At 38.0% G+C, this 13,681-nt stretch overlaps 1 non-coding gene across 1 annotated transcript; it reads right to left on the bottom strand.

The window, feature by feature from the left end:
* Window positions 1-11,796: 11,796 nt before the first annotated feature.
* LOC120366693 (small nucleolar RNA SNORA20) lies at window positions 11,797-11,930 on the bottom strand. The gene has a single exon (XR_005581273.1). It is a non-coding gene; the product is annotated as a small nucleolar RNA SNORA20 (small nucleolar RNA).
* Between the last annotated feature and the right edge of the window lie 1,751 nt (window positions 11,931-13,681).

Raw genomic sequence — 13,681 nt, 5'->3', positions numbered from 1 at the left:
CCCAGACTTTTCTGAAACTTTAGATTAAACAATGGTAGAATGTCAAGTTTTCTTGCTCCATAAAAGCTACTAAGATTTGACCTACTCTCCAATATGCTGCAAGCTCATGAGAGGCCTAAAAGAAATAGACAAGTCTATTGTGAAAGACTTGAATGCCATTCATGTTTAAAACATAAGGCATGTGACAGACACTTGTAAATTAAAAACCATCACAGACATTTATGCTGTGATTTGTTTTCCTCTACAGTGTTAAATTTCACTGTGTAACTCTAGAACTGAAATTAATTAGGCAACATTTAAAGTATAAGTCTCAGCCAATAATGCTCAAAATATGTGCTTTAGAATAGTGTTGACTTAATTTGTACGATGAATTTTTTTCTTTAAATTTAATTATTTTTGTGGTCTAGGGCTTCACTCATTTACTCATGTTAAGATATTAGAGAAGATGTATGTATGAGCCAATGAGATAATTTCCATGACAGAAAATCAACATTGCCAATAACTACACCTTGGCAGGGGGTGCAAAATAGAAAAGAAGAGTTGACAATATCCTTTGAATATCTATGAGACTTGAAAGTGAAAGAATTTCATTATTCTTTTCACTGACAGACAAGTAGACATGTTAATGTGAATAAAAGGTGATATTTTACAATTCTATTCTGCTTTGTATATTGGGATAACTTCTTCAGGAAATTAACTTGTATTTGTTGGGAATATGAATTATCTAACCCAACATTGAGTCTTAATATGTATCGTGAGTCATATACATATTTTTAAAAATAATGAATTAACTCAACAATCATAAAGTGTTTTTTTTTGTTCAATCTTTGGTGGTACAATAATTCTAATGCTAAAAGCCTCACTTAAAATTTATAATTCTTAAAATATCAATAATATTTGTTAAGAAAACTGAATGAGCAATTTATGATCATGTAACTTTTGTTGGGTTTGCATGAAGACTTAAATCTGGAGACAAAGGTTTCTAGACAAACAAATATTATAGGTTAGAATTCTAATGTTGCCCATTTATTTACACAAAAGTGTCTTGTCTCTAAGAAAATTGCTGAATTGACATGTCATTATTCTAGACAAGTAATTATCACTGGTGAGAATGGAGAGCTCTTGGAATTTCCTAGAGTCTTTTCAATATATGCCCTGTTAATTCCAGGGCATAAAGGGAATTCCACTAGTAACCAATCAACTATGCAAAGTTATCCAAAGTAAAATAAAATTTTAAGTTCAGATAGCTTTTAATTTAATAAAAATATAGAATGTATTAGTGATGATCCGCTCAGAAAAACAGAGCTCACACAAGCTGGCTGGGCCCAGTGGCTCATGCCTGTAATCCCAACACTTTGGAGGGTGGAGGTGTACAGATCTCTTGAAGTCAGGAGTTTGAGGTCAGCCTGGCCAACACAGTGAAATACTATCTCTACTAAAAATACAAAAATTAGCTGGGTATGGTGGTGTGTGCTCGTAATCCCAGCTACTTGGAAGGCTGAAGCATGAGAATCACTTGAACCCAGGAGGCATAGGTTGCAGTGAGCTAAGATAGGGCCACTACACTCCAGCCTGGGCAACAAAGCAAGACTTCAACTCGAAAGACATACAAACAACAAAAAAAACCCAGAACTCACTCAAACTAATCTAACAGAATCATTATATAAAACTTAGGAAAGGGGGTTGTTCTGAACTGACCTCCTATACCAGGTCCCAACATACCAGATTAAAATGGAGTCACTCATGCTAAGTGCCACATAACAAAAGTGAAATTTTAAGAAAGCCAGAAGATCCCAAACCAATTAGTTTTGCTTAATCAGAAAGGGCCCAGATAACTAATCAGAAAGGGCCCAGATAACCTAAGTCAGCATAGTAAGTCCCCTCTGCTTTAAACCTTGCAAGAAAAATGATCTGAAGTAACTTGATGTTTACTGACCTACTTCTTTTGATAGTTCTGTTTAGTCGTTCCCATCTTACAAAACCCATGGTTGTGTCATGCCTAGTGGGAGCTGTTATTTTTTATTTTTTTGAGATGGAGTCACACACTGTTACTTAGGTGGGAGTGCTGTGGTGTGATCTTGGCTCACTGCAACTTCCACTTCTCAGGTCCAAGTGACTCATGATTCTCGTGCCTCAGCCTCCCAAGTAGCTGGGATTACAGACTTGCACCACCATGCATGGCTAACTTTTGTACTTGCAGTAGAGATCAGGTTTCACCATGTTGGACAGGCTGGTCTTGAACTCCTGACTTCAAGTAATTTGTCTGCCTCAGCCTCCCAAAGTGCTGGGATTACAGGTGTGAGCCACTGTGCCCAGTCAATAGCTCTTATTCTATTTTAGAGAATGGGATGCTACCCAGTTCATAAATTGCAAATAAAAGCCAATTAAGTCTTAAACTAAATTTTAGCCATCTTTTTTGTTTGTATGTGTTTTACAAAAGTGTATGTTTTGTGCACACATTTTTACTGTATGTAAGTTGTATTATGTTATTATTATTGTTAATGTTAAAGTAATGCTAGCTTCAATCATAATGTCCACATTTTAGTAATGAAAGACAACAAAATTTCTTGTTGACAAAAAATAAACTAAAAGTGTTATAATTTTGATTTTTGCTGGAAGAATCCCATATAGAAACTTATTTGCAAATGCATTGAAAGAGCTGAAAAAAGCAAATGGGATGTGACGGAGAAGTAGAAATTATGCTAATGTGAATAAAAGGTGGTATTCGGAAATTCTATTCTGTTTTATGTATTGGGATAGCTCCTTAAGGGAATGAATTTGTATTTGTTGGGAAATTGAGTTACATTATCTAATCTAACTTTAAGCCTGTCATGAAATGAGCTCTCCACCTCCACCCCAGAAAGCCACTACCACTACTCTTAGGGCCGGAGGGTAGACCTAGAGTCCAGGTGCTGGACCTGCCTCTGGAGTTGGAATCAAGGAAAGACAAAGTCATTGATGGTCAAGCTTCTGGAAGAAAGGTGTCAACTGTAGACTCAGGAGGTTCATCAATTTGGAAAGAAGAACTTTATTTCTCATAATGGGTTGCAGCCTGCAGGTTGGTCATCCCATAAGCGGGGAAGTAGAGCCTCTGGAAAAAGCTGAGAGAGAGAACTTTGAGGGAAAGAAGAATAAAATAGGAATTTATGCTGAGTGGGTTGGCTAAGTATACATATTCAGTAAGCTATAAGAGGAATCATAAATATGTATAAAAGGAGAAACACGCACATGCACAGTTGAGCTTCATGCCTCTTCATAAGTAGTATGTTTTTAAAAGATGGTGGCATGAGTACAGTGGCTCATGCCTGTAGTCCTAGCTACTCAGGAGGCTGAAATGGAAGAATAGCTTGAGCCCAGGAGGTAGAGGCTGCAGTGAGCCATGATTGTGCCACTGCACTCCAGTCTGGGTGACAGAGGGAGACGCTGTCTCAAAAAGAACCACAAGCACACACACACACACACACACACACACAAACACCACACACACAAATAACAACAACAACAAAAATCAGGGTGGTGTTAGCATGATGCGAGGGTGAAGTTCTCAGCCCTCTGATGTTAAATGGTGAAGGAGAAGACACAAAAACACTCACTGCACATCCTCCATGAGAGGGTGGTCAGTTGTAGGGAAGGATGCCTTGTGAAACTAGTAAGCTGTCACTCCAAAGAGGGAGAGGGGACTAGTGGTGGCCTCAGATGATTGGCTAAGGGTCAAAAGAGAATGAGTCCTCTGTTCCTTGTTTCCAGAGCTGGTTTCAGCTTACTACTTAGGAAATAATTCTGGTTAAAGTTAACAAGAAAAGAGCATAGAGGTGACTCCAACTTCCTATCCTGTCATGGGTGAAAACTAAGTTTTTAAACCTGGAATCCCCATGGCCAAGAGGGGGTCCATTCAGTTGATTGGGGGTACTTAGGATTTTATTTTTATTTCTCAGAAGAGATACTGAACTACTTGAATTTTAACATCCTTTCTCCTTTCAAGTTCTACCATAACCTCCCAATGTTACAAAAAAGGGGTCCCGATCCAGATCCCAAGAGAGGATTCTTGGATCTTGTTCAAGAAAGAATTCAGGGTGAGTCTATAAAGTGAAAGCAAGTTTATTAAGAGTGTAAAGGAATAAAAGAATGGCTACACCATAGACAGAACAGCCCCGAGGGCTTCTGGTTGCCCATTTTTATGGTTATTTCTTGATGATATGCTGAACAAGGCGTGGTTTATTCATGCCTGCCCTGTTTAGAGCATATAGTGTAACTTCCTGACATTGCCATGGCATCTATAAACTGTCATGGTACTGGCAGGGATGACCAGAGGTAACTCTCATCACCATCTTGGCTTTGGTGGGGTTTTAGTCAGCTTATTTACGGCAACCTGTTTTATCAGCAAGGTCTTTATGGCCTGTATCTTGCACTGACCTCATATCCCATACTGTGACTTACAATGCTTTAACCATCTGGGAATGCAACCCTGTAGGCCTTAGGCTCATTTTACCCAGCCCCTGTTCAAGATGGAGTTGCTCTGGCTCAAATACCTCTGACACAATTGACTGAAACCAGTTAAAAATGTCACTTGGCAATGGACCATGGAATCACACGCAGAGTGTGAGAATGCCTCTTAGGTCACAGAGAGAAAGAACCGGCACCCAAAGACTCACAAGGCCTCTCCCCCAGACCGAACTCACTGTGGCCCCTCTGAGTCCTCTTTTTCACCTGGCCTTGTTCTTGGCTCCATCCCTGCTGTGTGGCCCACTAGCTTCGTTTTACCAATGGATCCCGCAAAAAAGAGTTTATCAAAAATCTCTACCTCCCTACTCTTGATCTCCAGTTAAGCTCCTCTTCCTGTACCCTTGATGCTTAGCCAAGTTCCTCTTAGTAGTTTTCTACCCATCCCCTCACTCTACCCCTTGGCTATTTTGATGTCATACTCGAAAATATGTGCTGAACTGGTGAAGCCTCAAGTTATCTTTGACCTTCCACATCCACTGTCTCTCCCAAAGAAGCAGAAGTTCCTGTAGCTGCCTAAGATCCAGTTCTACCAAGGAGAACAATTGTTTTTAATTCCCCTCCAAATTATCTCATTGTCTATTGCAGAAAAGAAGACCAAGATATGACCATACCCAAGCAGAACTTTCTTTACAAGTTTAATGACTGTCTCCAAGGATCATTCAAATTTCAAAAAGAACGATCGTGGGCATTCTCCCCAGCAATCATTTATTGTTCCTCAATAGAATTCTTCTTCTTCTCCACCCATAATCTCTTTTACTAGTATCCAAGCCTCCATTCTTTCTGTAGCCTTAAGATGGAGTATAAGCTTCTGATGTCATTGTGGGTTTCAGTGTTCATTCCAAAGGAATGAAGGAATAGACACATTAAGTACATTTGTATGCCTTTTCTCCTATTAGTCAATCCGACTCATGTCAATGATTTTTCGACAAACCTTTAAGGGGCCAGGAGTCTATGGCCCCCATACTATCAATCCCCTAACGCAAATATATTCAGAGTTGAGTTCTATCTCTTTCCCCTATTAAAATAGTTTCGATCCCTCTTGCAACAACCTTGAATAAAGGCTTCCCTGCCATTTTTAATAAGTGTGAAGTACAAACATTATCATTATTATTATTTTTTGAGACAGAGTCTCACTCTGTCACCCAGGCTGGAGTGCAATGGCGTGATCTCGCCTCACTGCAATCTCTGCCTCCCAGGTTCAAGCGATTCTCCTGCCTCAGCCTCCCAAGTAGCTGGGATTACAGGTGCCCGCCACCATGCTCAGCTAATTTTTGTATTTTTAGTAGATGAGGTTCTGCCATGTTGGTCAGGTGATCCACCCTGCTCAGCCTCCCAAAGTGGTGGCATTACAGGCATGAGCAACCTCACCCAGCCCCCAATATTGTTTTTAATAACACACACAAACACACACGTACACATCAATTATACATGTTTTTAAAATGCTGGCATCTAGACAGAGTTAGAAAAAAGGGAATTTGTTTCAATCGATAATGTTTTAAAATACATTTTGTTTTCTTTAGGAATTCTCTTTGTTAGCATTCTCATATATGCCAACCTAATGAAAGCAAACACAAGTTGTGGAATGAACAACAAATCTTTAATTCATAGACAGCAAAAAATTTAAAAAACAATTAGCAGGCTAAGTGTTTTAAATCAGAAAAACTAGCACTCAACTAATGCACAACGCTCCAATTTGGGGAAATTGAGCTTTCGTTTTCATAGCCTTGTGAAGTGCAAGGGAAAGAAAATAAAGTCCCACACTCAGTCAATGTAGTGCATCTAATACAAAACTCCCACAAACGTGGAACTCTAAAGCATTTCAACCTCAGGGAAGGGTGAATTAGAAATGTTCCCTCTCTCAAAGATAGCAAAGAAAATTGCCTATATGCAATCTTGGCTCTCAGCAGAAAGGATAAATAATCTATCCTTGAAAGCTCATAACCACCAGGCAATGCATTTTTAGCCTGAATAGACAATTCCTCTGTAGTCCTAGAATTTTAACATATAACTTAATTTTAATTTAATTTTTTTTTTTTTTTTTTTTTTTTGAGACAGGGCCTCACTCTGTTGCCCTGGCTGGAGTGCAGTGGCATGATCTCAGCTCACTGCAGCCTCCATCTCCTGATTTCAAGCAATTCTCCTGCCTCAGCCACCTGAGAAGCTGGGGTTGCAGGCATGTGCCACCATGCTCAGCGAATTTTTGCATTTTTGGTAGAGATAGGGTTTCTCCATGTCACCCAGGCTGATCTTGAACTCCTGACCCCAGATGATCCGCCTATCTCAGCCTCCCAAAGTGCTGGGATTACAGATATGAGCCACCACTTCTGGCCGAATTAATTTAAAGTGACCTCACATTTAGTGTCCCCAGCCCCTGTCAAATGCAAACTCCCATGCTCCCATAGGCTTTGACACAATCCCGCAGAAACAATTACAAGACAAATCATAGGCTGTCATGCTAAATAATCGTGAAATGCACACAGAACAAAGGCACCAGGAGGGAGAGACTTCAGGTATAACAACCAAATGCACAGTCTTCAAATACTTGCATAAATGCACACTGATTTTTAAAAATGCATATGTGATACAAAAAAAAAATCTATTGATCGTGACAATGATTTGAAGCCATTAGAATTTTAAAAATCTTGAAACATTATGGTGCATATTCATTTAGAGCGTTAAATTGGATGTAACAAAAGCTGTTTCATGAAATACAGGTTGTCAAGGGAAGCTTCAAATAGATTTTAATTTGGACATACAGGAATACAGCATTTAACTTTGTTCTTAATCTTTTGCATTTATTTTATTATTAATGTTTTCTATTATAAAAATAACTATTGTTGGTAAATTTATATTGATGTCCCTATCATTTTCCCTTAAAGTGCTATACAATATTATTTTTTATACAGCATTGGTAATTGTGTTAGGTTGTTTTATCGCTGCTGTAAAAAGTTACCATGAGCCTGATGGCTTAAAACAACACAGATTTATTTCTTCATAGATATAGGAGTCAGAAGTCAGAAATAGTTCTCATGGGGCTAACATCAGGGTGTCCACAGAACTTCAAGAGGCTCTAGGGGAGAATTCATTTCCTTCTGTTGTTGATTGTGTGTGTGTGTGTGTGTGTGTGTGTGTGTGTGTGTGTGTTTTAACCATGTGAAAATAAAATTTCAACAAGGGTACTGTAGAATAGGTTGTACTGAGTAATAGAAAAATTTAATAATCTCACAAATTGAGCTGAGGAATTGTCCCCAAACATATAAACATACATGTTGTGTGTGTGAATCCACATTTTTGATGCTCCATATACTTTATGCATTATCTATATATGCACCTTACATATATTAGATATTATATATATTTGCTATATTATACTTATATATTTTATATAAAAGATATACTTTAAATATAATATACTTTCCTGTGAAAAAATATATAATACATTTTAGTAGACATGGTATTTATATCCAGAATTTTGAACACCATTTTTAGCAAAAATTAAAAATGATACACAGTATCAAAGAAAATAATAGTTTGCCATTTCTCATAACTGGGGAAAGGCATTCTACCAAGAGTGCTCAATTGGAACTGTGCAAATTTCACTATGCAGCCATAAAAAACGATGAGTTCACGTCCTTTGTAGGGACATGGATGAACCGGGAAACCATCATTCTCAGCAAACTGACACAAGAACAGAAAATCAAACACCGAATGTTCTCACTCATAGGCGGGTGTTGAACAATGAGAACACATGGACACAGGGAGGGGAACATCACACACTGGGGTCTGTTGGAGGGAAGTAGGGGAGGAACAGTGTGGTGTGGGGTGTTGGGGAGAGATAGCATGGGGAAAAATGCCAGATATAGGTGATGGGGAGGAAGGCAGCAAACCACATTGCCATGTATGTACCTATGCAACAATCTTGCATGTTCTTCACATGTACCCCAGAACCTAAAATGCAATAAAATATATATTAAAAAAATAAAAATTAAAAATTAAGTCCCCAATTTTTCAAAAAAAAAGAAAGTTCAAAAAAAGAAGGAAATCAATCCAGTTGGGTATAATTTTGTGACATTTCATTAAATCAGGAATAAAGAAGAAAATTCTTAAGCTTCCAGAGCAAACACCACACACACACCACCACCACCACCACCACTACCACCACCACCTATACTACATCCAAGTAAACAATAATCTCGTTGACATTAGAGTTATTTCTTGTATATTTTATTGAAAATAAACTTCCTATTACTACTATAAATAGTGATCTCTCTACCTTGCCATAAATAGAAATTTAAAAAATATATATTATTTTCTTTATTTTTAAAAATACTTTATCAAATATTTATAAGATCAAGGAAATATAATTTGTTATGACAAAGCCTGTGATCAAGAGTACCTCTCATTACAGTTCGTGTCTGATATGGTTTCACCATGTCCCCACCCAAATCTCATCTTGAATTGTAGCTCCCACAATTCTCACACATATTGGGAGGAATCCAATGGGAGGTAATTGAATCATGGAGGTGGGTGTTTCCCATGCTGTTCTCATGATAGTGAAAAAGTCTCATGAGATCTGATGGTTTTTTAAACGGCAGTTCCCCTACACACACTCTCTTGCCTGGCACCATATAAGACGTGCCTTTGATTCTCCCTTGCTTTCCACCATGATTGTGAGGTCTCAGCAGTCATGCTGAACTCTAAGTCCATTAAACCTCTGTCCTTTATAAATTACCAAGCCTCAGGTATGTCTTTATTAGCAGCATGAGAACAGACTAGTGCACCATCTTAGGCAGAAAAATGGTCCCCAAAGATGTCTACATCATTTTATCTGGAACTTGAGTATATGTTATATCCCATGATGAAGGGAATTATAGTTGCGGATGTAAGTTGATAGGCTAAACTTAAAGAAATTATCCTGAATTACCTAGGTGGGTTCCATATGATCCTTAAAATTGTAAAAAGGTGTCAGAGGGAGAATCAACCCAATGTTGATGCCTTTGATGACATTAGAAGTCACCATGGGAAGAGGAAGGGCAGCAACTTCTAAAAGCTGGAACATGCAAGGAAACAGATTCTCCCTTACAGAGAGAACCCAGTTCTTCCAACACCTTGGTTTCAGTCCAGCGACATTCACTGAGGACTCTGGACTTTCAGAACTGTAAGATAATAAATTTTTGTTGTTATAAGACATCCAGTTTGTGGCAATTTGTTAGATCAGCCATAGCAAAATACTTTCAGCCCACATACAACATGCCACAGAATTATGTACCTACCATTCCCTCAATTTGTACACAATTGTGCTCCACAGATGTACATTCATTGCATAATTTTTCAGTGGTTTTAACAGCATATGACTGGGGTCACATTACATACCCTCCTGTAGAACTTGATTTTCTCCATAAGCTTTGTCTATGAGACAAATGCAGACTTATAGATGGAGTTATGCTTCATTTCTCTTTATTGTATTGCTATACTGCAAGTTTACTTTTAGGATGACAGCATATCATAGGTTCCCCTATTTACACACAGTTTATTCATTGTTAATGTCCCACCTACTAACATGTGCATTGTACCTGCCTTTGCAAAAGTTGTTATCAGTGAGAAAATTATAACAGTAAGCTAAGCTAACCCAATCCCCATGCTGACTTTCCCTTAATTATTCCTGGGCTATTGGGCCAAATTAACTTTGGAAGATATTTAGGCTACAGTTTAAAGGATAATAGGCCTTGCCCCAAACCCACTTTTGTAAAACTGATAGGAGGCCATCAGCCTGGGGAGTGGAGAGGAACTTGAGTCCTGCAGACATAAAGGATTGTCAGCCATTATTCCAGAGGTTGGAAGATATGCAACTTACCCAATTACTCCTGCAAATTAAACACTACTGTAGATTGGTCTTTTGATATATCTTTCCAGGTTTTCTGCATGCCGTACACCCATGGCTCTACATGGACCAACAACCCCACTTCTGTGGCCCCACCCAGAAGTAATTTGGCCCAACAAGAGGACAGCTTCAATCCCCTATGATTTCATCTCCACCCCAACCAATCAGCAGCAAGCACTTGTTACCTAGCCACCCCCATCCATTTCCCCAAACTGCCCTTGAAAAATCCTAACCTAGGAACTTTGAATGAGATGATTTCATAGTACTCCATCTCCCACGTGGCATGGGAAGACTTGTGTCTATTAAACTCTTTCTCTACTACAAATTCATGGTCTTTATGCAAGGGGCAGGAAGAACCTCTCAGGTGGTTATCAGGTGAGTTCTAACCATTTCACAGCTATCATCAACAATGTTGATAAGAACATAATTCTACATGTCTCTTTAGGAAACATAGCCAGAAGGCAAAAGAATGGGTTTAGGATGTATACTTTTCAGATAAAACCAAGTTGTTCTACAAAGACATCACAGCAAAACACACTCTGACTCACAGTATGTGAGCTTCTGCTGTCTTCAAGAGAGATTTCATGCCTATCGTCAGATTTCTAAATATGTGCAATCTCACAGATGTAAAATGGTAAGGTTTTACAGTTTAGTTTTTATTTTTCAAGTTACAAGTGAGGTTGATTATTTTTTTTTACTGGTCATAAATATTTTATTGTCTTTGAAATGTAGCATTGAAACTCAAATACTATTTTATCGTTCTTTAAAATACAGTTTTGAAGTGTTTAATGTATTTCAGATATTTATCCTTTGATGTTTATGTCTAGGCTAGTCAAACTATTTATATCCCAAAAGAACATACTTGAAAGTGAAAGGATATACTATTATTTCTGAACAAACTGGGACATATGGAAGCCTGAATCTTTGTTGCAAATATCAGCTGTTAATAAATAGAATTTAAAGTTTTAATGTGAAAACTTAATCATTTTCTTTACTTATTTTATATTTATTTTTATTCTTTATGAAATATTTGGCTGGGCATGATGGCTTATGCCTGTAGTCCCAGCAACTCGGGAGGCTGAGGCAGGAGGCTCACTTCAGCCCATGAGGTAGAGGCTGCAGTGAGCTGTGACTTGGCTACTGCACTCCAGTCTGGGCAACAGAGCCAGAGCCCGTCTCTTAAAAAATATATGTGTGTGTGTGTGTGTGTGTGTGTGTGTGTGTGTGTGTGTATGCATAATATATATTTCTATGTACACATTTATATATAAATATATATTAAATGTATATTTATAATATATAAATTTAACTTGATATCATCAATCTATTCTACATTCTGTTTCTAAATATTTTAAGGTTTTATTTTGTGCCAGATGTATCTTTTTCATTTGCTTTTCTTTTTCTCCCAAAAGCAACAACTAGTCCATGCAGAAGAGATGAAAATAGTAGTTACTTCATGTCAATTTACAATGGTCCAATATTATTTTTTTCTGTGAGTATAACTGGTCATATCATTGTGAGACTATACCAGCAAATAAATGGGAAGGCACAAGATCTTTTCTTAAGATGTCTCTGGAAGTGAATTTTTGAGATGTGAAATTGTGCTTTTTCCTAGTATCCTGGCACTACTTGACAAATAATCTCTCTTTTCTCCACTATTTGGTCATTGCATTTCTCTCATACAAAAAGCTTTAGTGCTTGCTAATGTTAGTACTAATCACTCCCATTTGAGCCATCAATATTTAATCCCTGTGTATTCACCTTACTGTCTTCATTACTACAACTTCTGGAACCGCTGGCACTCTTTTGGACAAGTTTTGATCTTTGCATTCATCTTCAGAAGACTGTTTTCTGTTCTTGTTTCAGCTAAAGACAACAGATCCACTCTAATCCTAAAGTGATTGTAATGATGTATACATTTAGTGGGACAAATGAAGAAACAGGCTTTATGCTGACTTTCCAGATAAGATTCTCAGAAAATTTTCTAGAATCACTAAATTTTATGGATCTTTTTTTCCTTTGCTATGGTTTTGAAAAGCTGGAATTCTGAGAGGTATGTCCTCTAGTTGACATAGACGGACCCTGCATGTCAGTCCCTTCAGGCTGCTATAACAAAAACACCATAAACTGTATGGTTTATAAACAACAGACATTCATTGCTCACAGTTCTGATGGCCAGAAATTCAATATTAAGGCATGGTAAATTCAGTATCTGCCGAGGAGCCACTTCCTAGTTCATAGATAGTGCCTTCCCACTGTATCCTCACATGGTGAAAGGGGCAAGGGAGCTCTTGGGGGTGTTTTTTATTATTTATTTATTTATTATTTATTATTATTTTTTTGAGACCGAGTCTTGCTCTGTTGCCCAGGCTAGAGTGCAGTGGTGTAATCTTGGCTCACTGAAACCTCCACCTCCCACCTTCAAGCAGTTCTCCTGCCTCCGCCTTCCGAGTAGCTGGGATTACAGGTGCCCATGACCTCAACCGGCTCATTTTTGTATTTTTAGTAAAGATGAGGTTTCACCAGCTTGGCTAGGCTGGCCTTGAACTCCTGACCTTGTGATCCACCCACCTCAGCCTCCCAAAGTGCTGGGATTATAGGTTTGAGCCACTGCACCTGGCCTCAGGGGTATTTTTTAATAAGGCACTAATCCCATTCACAAGAGCTTCACCTTGATGACATCATTACCTCCCAAATTGCCCACCTCCTAATACCTTGAAGATTATGTTCCAACATACAAATCTAGGGGGACACACACACTCAAATCCATAGGCAGATTCAAATGAATGCCGCACTTCACTCTCTGTTCTGCCACTCGATATCTACAAACAAGGCAATTATAATAATATGCACCGTAATTGTTGCAGAAAAACTGAACTCACTCCTAACCAAGTCAGTCAGCAGAAGCAAGAACTCCAAATGCAATTGTTTTCCCAGAGGTTTTCAAATCTTACAAGGATGGGTCTGCTTAATAGAAATTGGATTGTGTTTGGCCTCAGGTTGTAAATCCAGCAACATGTAGATTTTAGCATTTTAAATAATGCAACAAAATCTACACAGTGTTTTAGAAGGCGCTAGTCTTTATTATGTGAGAGAATTTGTTCTCTAAGTTCCACAGGGAAATCTGTAAGGAATCTGATAGCATGTACGTGGGATTTACAATTATATTAAAGATAGAGGATTTTCTTAAACATGACTACTTCATACTTTTGTTTTTTTAATTTTTTCAATGAAACACAATATAGAATCTTAATTTTCTCATTATTATTATTATTACTATTATTATTATTTAATATG

Source organism: Saimiri boliviensis, chromosome X, assembly GCF_048565385.1.
Source record: "Saimiri boliviensis isolate mSaiBol1 chromosome X, mSaiBol1.pri, whole genome shotgun sequence".
Taxonomy (NCBI): Eukaryota; Metazoa; Chordata; class Mammalia; order Primates; family Cebidae; genus Saimiri; species Saimiri boliviensis.
This window is presented reverse-complemented; position numbering and strand designations above follow the sequence as displayed.